This window comes from Gymnogyps californianus, chromosome 6 (genome assembly GCF_018139145.2).
Source record: "Gymnogyps californianus isolate 813 chromosome 6, ASM1813914v2, whole genome shotgun sequence".
Taxonomy (NCBI): domain Eukaryota; kingdom Metazoa; phylum Chordata; class Aves; order Accipitriformes; family Cathartidae; genus Gymnogyps; species Gymnogyps californianus.
Window position 1 is genome coordinate 11092310 of NC_059476.1, and position 12691 is coordinate 11105000.

Here is a 12691-nt window from a genome sequence, read left to right on the forward strand (position 1 = left end):
TTAATTATGATTTTTATAGTAATCACTTTCAGTCTCCTCGTTTCCAGTAGTCACTCTTTCATCCCCCTTGTTATTCATGTAGAAATGTTCTTTTGGCAGCTAAAATATCGTACTCTTATGCAATGTTTTGATGAAGCGTACCAGAGAAAATGAAATGAAATGAACTGGACTACCCAAAAAAGGAAAACAACATAGGTGATATACAACTGTTCAGGGTATTATTTTCATGAGATACGGGAAATAACATGTACTGCTCATCAATTATTCCATAATGTATAATGCCTGTCTCCCCAGCCTTCTAACAGCCGGGATTGAAATGTTTTGACATGATGATCTCTAGGTGGAAATACTGAAGGCGTTAAAATATAGATATAAATAGGTGATAATGAAGAACAAAATGTGTACCATTTTCTTGCAGTCATAGTTTGCAAATTAGCAAGCTGCTATTGATTTTTCTTTGAGGTCAATAACAGCATTTATTGATCTGAGAACTTAATACTCACTGAGGTCAATATTATATCTCAGGGGTCAACAAATCTGGATACTGACTTCTATTTCCTGTCCATATATAAATATTACATAGGCAAAATGGGCAAATTTAATCTTTGGAGATAAGAAAGCACTGTATTTGACATGATACAAAACCCTCAAAACTTTAAAAGTTAAGAATAGAGTCTACTTGGATCATTTTCAAACAGTTTTCTAACACTCAAAATCTTATATTAATCTAGAAGTACTGGCTTCATAAACTATATCTTCAGTTCTGAACTTAATGTCTCCCAAGTACAGAACGGTCATTCATGGTGTTATTTCCCAACACCAAAAATGAATCTACTTTAGAGGCTACTCAATATCAAGTGGACATTAACATATTTTACCAAATTAAAATAAAGCTCATAAGAAAAGAAGTAGCCAAATACCAGTTGTGGACTTTCTGATTTTTCTTATGCCTCATTCTTTCCAACGTGATCTCCAGCAAAATCAAGAAAAACTTTCCTACTGCCTTCAATGAACTCTGGATCAGGCCCTTGTAAAATCACGCTAAGTTTTCTTCTGATTTGTAGTTTGTTACTCAAGCATTCACATGTGTAAAGAAAAACCAGAAGTGAGCAATTAGTCTCCTGATAATTTACACAGACAAATATCAATGAAGCTCTAGTGTAGTCTTGGAAAAGGACTGGGAAGGAAATAAATTTCCAATTTTGAATTTCCAATTTCAAATGCCAAGCCCATACAGGTATTTTTGCAGCTAGATACTCCATTATAACAAATGGTCAATAACGTAACATCTCAAAATATAGAAGTTACATATTAGATTTCTAAAGCATTATATTTGTGTGAAGAGATACTATTAAACTTACTGCACAAACAAGGCACACCGTGCGCGTTACTGGCAAGCATTTAAAATGGCTAACAAGGATACTACAAAACTTTAATAATATGCAGCACATTTGCAGGACTTTACAATTCAAGAACTTTTTATCATTATGCAAAGCAGAAAATGTTATTTTATGCACAAATAAGCTGTAACAGAAAGACTGATAGTCCACAAATTGTACAGAACTAAAACTATTAATACTCAGACTCCAGACCTGTGTTGTAGATATGAGTGAAAACACGGGTCATCTGGTTTTTGGCAACAGGACCTTTCTTTGAGTATTTGAGCAGGCAAAGATTCAACACAACAGGAGACAATATAAAGCTATTTCCAGTGTTAATTCAGTATTTTAACTGCCCATATCAAAATTTTGCTTCAAATTTCATAAATTTACAAGGCAAATATTCAAACATTCATTTGCTACCAAAACATAGTAGTTCCCAGACAAAATGTATATATAATGGTGCAAGTGTGTTATGCAGAGGATTACAGCTGAATAAAAGGTCGTTTGTTAGGAATGGTCTAAGTTTTTAAAATGTTTTAAGAAATACGATTATGCAAATTTCTATATATCTAAGAGGAAAATGAAGTAAAATAGTAAGCAATGCTCTTTACAAACATACAGAAATACACATTTGATTTAGAAGTAAAAACCTGTAATTAAATAACTGCAGTCAATCTTATTTTGAACCATTAGTTTAAATTATTTTCTTAATGAAACACACTGTTGGCATAGCCATTAAAACATGGCAATTTCCACCAAAGGAAAACCTTTCAAACTCAATTTTGTCCTTTCTCGGTAGTCAGGAGGATATGTCATACCTCCATTTATTTCTTTAAGGGCTGTGTAGCTTATGGAATATTCTTCTTGTTTGCTACGTGATTTTTTTTTTTTTTTAAATTTTGGATTTGAAGCAACTTTCTTGGAAAAGGGAGGTTAAAAACATTATTTCATCATTTTAGTAGCTGAATAAAACAACTCAAAAAAAACGTCATCAACATGAGGAAAACAGTACAGTTTATCCAAGCATATTTTACATTTACAAATGATAAATTTATTCCACAAATTTAGTGTCATTTCCATTTCTGTGGGCCAGATTTTTAGAAGTATTTATAAGTGTTTTCTCCAAAGATGGAGTTAAGCGCCTACAATCACTTCAGAAAATGGTAAAGCAGGTCTATAAGCAAGTATCGCTTTCTTCCATCTGATTTAGGTACCTTACCTGCTTAATTAATTCAGAAAAGGACAATAAATCCTAACTGCAGCTCCATAACTTATTATATTTGATCCTTAATCTTGAATATTTTTTTACTGAATTAAGTTTCATCGTGTCCCACTTTTATATGAACTTAAAACTACAGCAGATTTGCTCATTTTATAACAATTAATCTACTTCTTAACTCACCATGAACCAGTCCAAGAAAGTAGCATTTTTTTATGCATCTACTGGGTTATTTAAAATCTAAAATAATTAAGCACAGTAAACTGGAATGACAAGAATTAGGGAACGTGTTAAAATTAACATTTAGTCTATTATAAATACTTATGGTAAATACTTGATCTAGTACATGACAACGATAGGCCATAAAACATGGAAAAGTTCATCATAGTAGAGACCAGCCAAGTAGACAGAAGATATTACCTTTGCACCAATGTTTATCTTTGCAAGATAGCAATGTAAATTGTGTGATTTATTTCACAAAAATGCAAACCACAACAATTAGCTACTCATGATACCTGGATTCAGACATCATTACACTGAGCTTGACCTCACTCACGGAAACAAGTTCTTACCTTGCAAACCTTTTTGGAAATGCACTAAGCAAAATAGACAACGTCTCTTCCCCAGCATGCGCATCAATGCATGTGCACACACACACTTGAAATTCAAAATGTAAATATTTGTGCTCTACCAATAACTGGGCATGTTTACAACCATAAGCATTTATTACAATCGTGATGATTACGCCAAGAGTATAAAATTTCACATTTACATTTTTGGAGCTAGTGAAGTAATATGAGGTAAATAGCAAATGGCAGAAAAACCACCACAATGTGACAGACAGCTAATGCTGGAAATTAGGAGCAAGGGAAGAGTTTGCAAAATATGGAAGGAACACAAATCACAGAATCAGTAGAAGGACCCTCCATTGAACCAGATGAGTTAGTACAAAGAAAACAAAAAGGCCCTCCTGAGCCAAGAAAAGATGTAGAGAAACAAGAATGGACAGATGTACTTAAGTGGCCTATGACAGACTGATATAAAATTGTGAAATTGTAGTTTTCAAAGCCACGAACAACAATTTTGTGGGTCTACAGTTCCTTACAACAGCTGGTAGCCAATAACCAGCAGTAGTTTCTCAAAACAAGGCTGTAACAGCTCAAAGAAAATTATCGTGCTAGTTCAGAAAGATGAATGGTACTGCAGATCAGCAGTTGAACTCACTCTGACATGAAATCAAGCTAGACAGTAAATAGCTTCCTGCTTTGAACTCCTGACTCTTTCTATAAGAATGGCATTAATTTCAATTTTACAATGTATACATTTACTTAGTAATCTAGTAAAATTCATATTATGGGCTATTAGGCCAAGATAAGCCTCATTGTTCAAATGCCAGACAGTACAAACAAAATCCAACTGAAAAACAAAAAAGTTTTTATTTAAAAAAAGAGACTTGGATGGCCGGTATTACTTGCAAAAATCAGAGGTTATGTCCTCACCTGACACACATTACACAAGCAGGCATTTCAACTGCGACTGGACTAAGTTTTCATAATGTTCAGTACTTATCAAACCTGCAAACTTGCACATGCAACAATTTGATAATTTTTTGGACTATAAAAGCCAGTAATTACATGAGAAAATATACTCTATAAGCAGGGTAGTAAAATCATTAGCATAAAGTAGTATGGTATGACTGGAACTATATGAAGAAATGTCCAGATAAGCTGCTCTTCATTCTTTCCATACTGGGGTGAGAACGATGTTTTTCAGTCCTCTGCTTCTATGTCTTGCTTCAGGACAGAAGGTTGGGTTTTTCCCCACCCCGTACTTCTACCAAAAAGGTATTTGTATAACTACAACTCTTCAGTCCTAAGTTGTAAAAGGGCAAAATACTGCACTTGAAAGATGATCTACCATGAAAACCCTTTTGATACTGACTTTACCTAGAAAAGCATGTTCAATACAGATAAAGTTTTTCATGTTAAACTTTGTTCTTTAGTGCAATTGGACGAAAACACTGTTAGCCTGACAGGAAGTAGAGGTAGAAGGCTTCAAACAATATAAAAAAAAAAAAACCCTAGGGTGAATTTTATTTTGTCAAGTCTAAGCTCATCAACTTTTCTTCTTGATGTAAGTTGTAATACAAAGAGTCTTTGACCAATGAGACCTCATGCTGTGCAAATACAGCCATGCCCATGTAGTGAAAAATCTGTTAAAAACTATTAAAAATGATGTTGTTTACTCAGGCACCCAAAATAATACCTCACCAAAGTCTGCTTTTTTAATAAAATATACAGCTTATGTTCTGTGGACAATGGAATCACCAAATGAAGTCATTAAATTAGCAGGATATTAATAAATTTGAAGGTCAAAAGGTGGACTTGTAATTCTATTCAGCTGTGCTCTCTCAAAGGTTGTAACAGACTGACTGACATTGCCAAGCCAGCATCACTTGGAATCAATTCATTTCACTTGGTGAAAGTTCAAAAGAAGTAGTTGTGGTACAGGATGGGAGGAAGAGAAGAAATCACGAGTAAAAGGGAAGAGTGTCTAGGGACAATATATCAGGATTTGAATTCTACCCATTAAAGACTAACTAGCAGTTCCCAACTATCTGAAACTTTTTGGACAAGTTCTCTACAACTCATTTTTCTCAGGGAGAATATGAAACCTGATCAACAGAGCTCCTCAGGCCAACACAAGTTGAACATTTCCTTGCTATAGGCATGACTTCACATTTTTTGTCCACCTATCGCAACGGGTTGTCTGGACAACCTATGTTAGATAAAATTCTGACATCTCTCAGAGACACCTAAGCATGGTGCCTAAGAGTGTTGTGCAAATGAGGAAAGAGAATACATATATGGAGGAAAAATGAACTGGTGGCTTTTTCCATTATCCCTTTGCCAGACCAAGGTAGTTCAGAAAGTTTACTCAGACTGCTAGAAACAACAGCTACTATTCATTTATCTTTTTATTTTTATCCTTCTTTCTTTTATTTGCCTTACCTGCTCAGAACCAGACAACAAACTCTGAAATGTTATCACAGGGGGGAAACCTCCCTGAGGCTAAATAATTTCAAAATTGAAAGAAACAGGTAGTGTAACTTCAGACCAAAAAATATAACCACATACTTTGACTTGAAATCTTCACATTTTTATTAGGACAAGTCTCCAAAAGCTTTGCTATGGACTTAGGAATAAGCTACAATGAATACCTTCATCAATAAACACCATCTTATACCAGTAAATACGTTAGAGAAAGAGGGTTAACACCAAAGATTAGGCTGAAATGCCGTTTTCAGTGATTCAGTAAGAGGTTATTTCCTGTAGAACAGTCTACACAGTAGAGGTGGTCCAATACAGTGCTTGTAAAATAATGTTTTAAAAGTTACCTTCCGTGTTCAGTTTATAAGTCAGATATTAATATTATTCACAGGTATTCTATGACAAGTGCAAGGTATTTGTGAAAACATATACAGATTTCAGCCTGTATGACTATTTGTCTGGAATACACATGGGAAGTACTTAAGCAGAAAGTTTTTGATATCTGAAACAAAATGTTTCCATCATTCCAGCATGGAATAAAAATCCACAATCTGAAAACTATGTTTCTATTACATATAATAAAGTATCTTTAAGAAGTTATTGCAATGTTTTGCTTATCCAAAAATCAGTCTTAAACAAACTTACTTCAACTGGATGCCAGTTCCTAACAAGACTGAAGTCGAGTTGTCCCATGATATGTGGCACAATTATGAATTCCTGTACGTTAGTGAACATTAAAATAACCTGGGACTTCTTCCAGAACAGGGGACAAAATGGCCAAATTTGGATCACTATTTTTCCTACTATACCTTAGCAAATCTGTACTACTGAACAGATTTGACATTCCTTATTTGCTGCATTAATGGTATAATCCCAAACCTACTGAGGTGAAAGATAAGCATTCATTTTATTGGAATCCCAGTTGAAAGGTGCTGAGTACCCAAAAGATAAGCTTTTAACAGAAATGGTCTTACAATACTGTATAGACTGTGAAAAACTCTACAAAATAAGTTTTTCTTCTCTCTTCAAAAAAAGTAGTTGAAAAAGTATCTTTTTTGGTACTCTGAAGCAGTTAGAGGACAGTACTTAAATAATGAAAATTCACCATTTCCTTACTTTATGGTAAGCACTTTATGTATTTGTAAACATAGGAATATACTCCAAAAATCTATATCCTGCATTTGAGACAACACAGACAAACGCAGAGGGCCACTGAGCAGAGGGAACACACTTTGAACACTACTAGACAAGGTTAGGTGGGTTACTGGGTAGGCTTTTCATGACAACAAACGTGCAAGGCCCATACTGCTGTTGAATCAAATCTTTAAGAGGAAACACAGAGCTAAGGAAAATGGGGATGGCGCCAGAATTTGAATAAACATGTGCAGAAGTATCTGGATAGAGACAAAGTATTAAAGAGAAATCTGGAGCCAGAATGAGGAACGTCAGAGCCGGGAAGGCTAGTGAGAGGGAAGGAAGGAGGACGGGAGGGCCAGGACGGAGGAGGTGGCAGATACGAAGCCGGAGGGAGCAGCTCAGTGACTGGACAAGCAATGAACCAGCAAGCAGTATTCAAACTGAAGGCGTAAAAAGCACTTTGCTGGTATCAACAACTGCGCTGTAAAACACTACGGAATGGAAACTGAGTAGTTTGGTCTCTCCATGCCCTCTCGATGCTGCTGCTGACTGTTTGTTACAAGGCAGCAGCACTACCCGAACATGTTTCCCTCCCATGACCGTGCAGCTGGGATACTCCTGAGGCCTGACATCCTCAGAAACAAAAATCTCTCCCTATTTCTTCCTCCTTCCCACTTTAAAGCCCGGACTACGAAGAAGGGCAGAGGGCTTAGAGATGGAAGAATGCAATATGCCACTTCAAAATGAATTTCTGAAACAATAAACAGATTTTAATAGAAATCAGCCAGCAAAGAAAAAAATTATATATGAAACATGAAATACTGTTGCTAGCAGAAGAAACAGGGATCATGAAAAAGCTCTCTCTGATGGTGACTGGAAACTGCATAAAAACTCATTTCACTGTAGAAACTTTGGATTAAGATTTCAGTAGAAAGATGTTCTGGCATATCAAAGAAACACCTGAGGAGGAGATACTGGTATATGCTCCAGAACTCAGAGCCCTCTTTCTCTAATGAAAGGTTTTACATACAGTATTCACATATACATGTATGAATAATTCATTAGAGATGAAATAGGTGGATATTAAGTGTAAATATCTGGGACAGGAATAGACTTTTTCTTATTTAAAGCAAGGGGCACTAGAAGCAAGGTCCTGATTTTCAAAACTTGGTTTCCATTTCTATACTCTTAGGTATTTGGAGCTCAAATGTAATTGGAATATGCATGCACCTGAAGACAGAACAGGGGTGTGAAGGTCCAAGTGATACTAACTAATGCAAGCAAATTACTAAGTATACAGAATTACAACACAAAAGGAGCAACACCCTTTCCACTAGTCTAATATAGCCCTGCATGTACGGACATTAGGGTTTGTTATTTTGTTAAATTAACATTGGATGTTAGAGCCACTTAGTTTTTTTCTAAGCTGAGCAAACACTTTTTAGTTTGATCATAGCAACACTTACTATATTGTCTACCTGAAAAGCCAACCTCCAGCTCTTGCAACCGTAATGGAACGGAATCAGTTTAGTGGATAATTATTTTAATTTTTATGGTTTCACATATTTTATGTCAGCTCTGGTGTGCACCTCATTTATAACACCTGAACAGCACAACCACCCCATGAAGTATAGAGGGAGAAGGTCCTTCAGGGCAGGTGCTTGGGGTTCAGGTTGTTCCATCAGTAAAGGAGTCGGGAATCCAAATCTGTGGCATGCTGCTGTGGACAATGTGCTAGCACCTCAAATTCCATTACTCACATCTGGCAAGACACCTACTGGAGGAGCTGTAAAATAGTTCCTTATTCATGCTAAAGTCATTGAACTTGAAGACTCCTGCCTTCATGAGCCCTCTATAAACATTTCTTAACACACTTTCACTGATCCATTCACTGTACTTTCACTCAATTCTGCATCCAGATAAGACAATAACTGCTATTATTTCATAAAGAAGTAAACACACCTCTTTGTCTAATGAGATTCTCATTTGCTTTCCACCTAGAAGGCTGCCAATACTTTGAGGGAGGTCTGACCATCTGCCTGTCAGCTAGGCTACCACTACGTTACATTATATATTTATGGCTGAGTCCAGAAAGGGAAGTTTGACTGTAGTTCATTACAACAGGTGAAAGCCACTGAAATTTGCTTGGATCCCTTAGTACCGAGAATTACTCATGTCACACAAGGGTACGAAATAAGCTGTTGTGTCTCTTGCTCAGAAATATTTCTTCTTTAACTGTTTCAGAATTACATATTCCTGGGAATCCCAAAGAGTAAGGAGGATTGCAAAAAACATTTTAAGCAACCTAAAGTCAAGATTCAGAAGGATTTTCTGTAAATGGAACAAGAGAGTTTTTCTTCCTTTGATTTCTTTTCTTTAAAACACAATGTTTACATATTACAAAAGGGATATAAAAACAGAAGCCAAGACAAAATTTTAAGATTCAGTGCAAAGAATAGATCTATTACCCACAAACTACAAACTCTTCTAGTAGCACAGATATTTCAGAGTGATTCAGAGCCACAGCATAATATCCAACAATCATCACTCATAGAGGCAAGCTCAACACTTGTTCTCAAATTACATGTACTGAAAGCTATAGAAATATCTAAGGTTCATGAAGAAAAAAAATAGAAATAAATACCTGCAATGTAGTTTTGCCATGAAAGCCTGGACAGCATTCCATGGTTGGATCTCTCTCTTAGATTGTCATGAAACAAGCTGAAGTCTGTATTATATGAACACCAGGATTTTTTTTTTCCCTAGAAAGTGTCTGGCAGTTGAGAAGAACTTACCAAAAGCAATTCAACTGCAGATTACAATGGTCCTCTACAACAAGGTTTGCTCTTCTTCTCCTTGACAGTGTTTTATATTTGCATGCCAATTTTATCTCTGAAGATGAATGAAGCATCTCAAACTATTCCTCATTCAAAATACTCCTGTCTGAGCAAACATATCTAAGACTTGACAAAGAAGTGGATATCTTACTACGCTACACTCTGCAGGCAAAATAAGGAAGTTCTAGAATTCAATTTGATGCTGTGGAAATCTGAGCACGGAGAATGGAATTAGGAAATCTCCCCCTCCAAAACGGGAAGAATTTTGTGATTAATCAGGATTAATTCCACAGAGACACCTTTCAACTGAAACCAGCAATTTTCATGCATTTTAAAAATCTCTCTCATATTCTGAGGGTCAGACTAAATGATCAGAAATTAAGAATACTGAGCTCTAATGTCATAAGTAATGAATGGTGTTGGAAGTGCTTACTAACCAGGCTATAAACTTGTGTGTCTGTTCCTTACCAGCACAGCAGATGATAACATAAAACCAGAAAAATAATAACAAGAAATATTTTTTTAAACAATATTTTGATTAAAAAAAAGGCAGATGAGTGCACTCTGCAGTGTTATCAGCTGCTATTAAAACTTCCCCTACTTGGTACAAACAATGGAGACCTTCAAGATTCAAAGAGCCGGTAGTTCCCCTGTATGTCCTGAAAGGTTTCCCTCATGTTTGTTTGTGCCATATAACTCAGGCAATTAAAATTCAAATGCTCTGATGAACTTACTGGTCTATCAAATCAGCTACTCAAATGCCTGTTAAATTTGCAACATACCCCTATGAATATTTAGAATAATGTTCTTCTCCTTACAGTAGGCCTTGAGTACCGCAGAACTGGTTACCAGATACTAAAGGCTTTGCCTAGTCCTTCAGGAGGTTTCTGCATAGATTTAAGCATCCTCAGTATCAACAAATGATAGCCAACAAACTATGAAAGCCGGACAGTCAGTGTTGGATTGTGTCTTAGAGATGGTGACATAAGTGGCATCCTGTTCAGACACCACTGAAGCCCATGGATCAATGGCACTGCTCAAAGAAGGAAGTCAGACCTTCCAACAGATCTCAGCTTGTATGAGCAACTGTACCTAAGATGAAAGGGCTTATCAATTTAGAGATGCAAACAGAAAAAAGCTTCCAATTTATCATGGTAAGTTTCAGGAATGGTAATGTGAAATTGCATTAAATCAGTTATGTGATGTCAGATTAATCCTTAGATGATCACAGGGGCAGGTTAAAATAGTGTATGTATTTTTGCTGATTAAGGTAATAAGACAGACCCAAATGTGACTTATTCCAGAGGTGAAAATCATCCAGCTTCATTACAATAAGCAACATACATATCCATAATTGTGAAAAGATATCACATAAATGAAGTAGAATAAATATTCAAGGGTTGTCACCTTCACCTCCTCCTCACAGAATCACAGAATGGCTGAGGTGGGAAAGGACCTCTTGAGATCATCTAGTCCAACGCCCTGCTCAAGCAGGGTCACCTAGAGCGAGGACCGTGCCCACCTGGATTTTGAATATCTACACAGATAGAGACTCCACAATCACTTTGGGCTACCTATTTCAGTGTTCGACCATTCCCACAGTAAAAAATTCTTTTCTTGTGTTCTGATGGAATTTCACAGGTTTTAATTTCTGCCCTGTTGTGGACAAGCCCATTGTCTCTTGTCCTGTCACTGGGCATTACTGAGAAAAGTCTGGTTCCCTCTTTTTCATTCCATCCCATTAGCTATTTATACACATTGATAAGCTCCCCCTGAGCCTTCTCTTCTCCAGGTTGAACAGTGTCAGCTTTCTCAGCCTCTCCTCACATGAAAGATGCTCTAGTCCCTTAATTCTCTTCATAGCCCTTTGCTGGACTCACTCCAGTAAGTCAATGTCTTTCTTGTAACAGGGAGCCCAGACCTAGAAACAGCACTCCAGATGTGGCCTCACCAGTGCTGCGTAGAGAAGACCTTTATGCAACAAAAGTAATAATCAAAGCAAGAGAGGGTCTGAGGAGTCAACTCAATGACAAAGTGAAACTCCAGAATGGAATATTTTATTTTATTATGACACCTCAACACAGAATGATCATACAGTAACTCCAAAAGTAAGTTCTTTCATTGCACTGAATTAATCTAAATTCACTCATACCTAGAATCATCATGATCCATGCCAGGAACTAAATATAATTAATCTGTTTCCATAAAAATCTCCTGCAAAAATCTACATTACAATGAAGTTAATACTTCCAAAGTCATCATCTCCAAATTATTTAATATTAATATGTCATATAATATTGCTGCACTACTAGTCTTCACAGAGTTTAGGGAACAAGAACTACATATATATATATTTATCTATATATCACTGCTCAAGATGAAAAGTAAAGACGGACACAAAGATGGGGTGAATTAGTGTGACTCTATGGAATTCAATGCAGTTTCGCCTGGTTTTGATACCAAAAGACACCCTTTCCATATAAATATACATTTGCACTCCAACCATATTTCTCAGAGATCACCATGGAGATATGCAATGGAAGTTAACATGATCATCATCCCTCTAAAACAAATTCCACATAGAGTAAAAAAGGATGGAAGATATCTCTTCCCCAAAAGGATCAGTCTGAATTTTTATATACTGTTTCTTTGTGAAAGATCCACGCTCAACTAAAGCAGATCAGGAATCATTTTTGACCAGTTTAAAATAGTCCTTTTAAAAAAAAAAATTAAAAAAAAATTATGACCATTGATAGAACAGACCTGAAAATCTGCAGGAAAGCAAACTTAATTGCCATCATATGTCCATCTCTACTAAAGTGTCATCCTCTGGCATAAGAGAATTAATTCTCCTTGTCACCTCCAAAATCTACACGGTATGTTCCATACATCCATTTCATTATTGTGCACAGCACTAAGCCCAGAATAATTAAAATGCAGACACTTTAGTAATACCATTCATTTAGCATAGCCATATTTAACTCTACAAGGGTTCAACTTAATTTACCTCTTAAATAAGGCTTGAATTCTAGAAAGATATTGGAATATATCAATTAATTGGGACTC

The 12691-nt window shown here is 36.1% G+C and overlaps 1 protein-coding gene across 4 annotated transcripts in view; it reads right to left on the minus strand.

Moving 5' to 3' along the window:
- VTI1A (vesicle transport through interaction with t-SNAREs 1A) overlaps positions 1-12691 on the minus strand; it is a 275400-nt gene that overhangs the window by 194089 nt on the left and 68620 nt on the right. The gene's annotated exons all lie outside the window — the stretch shown is intronic.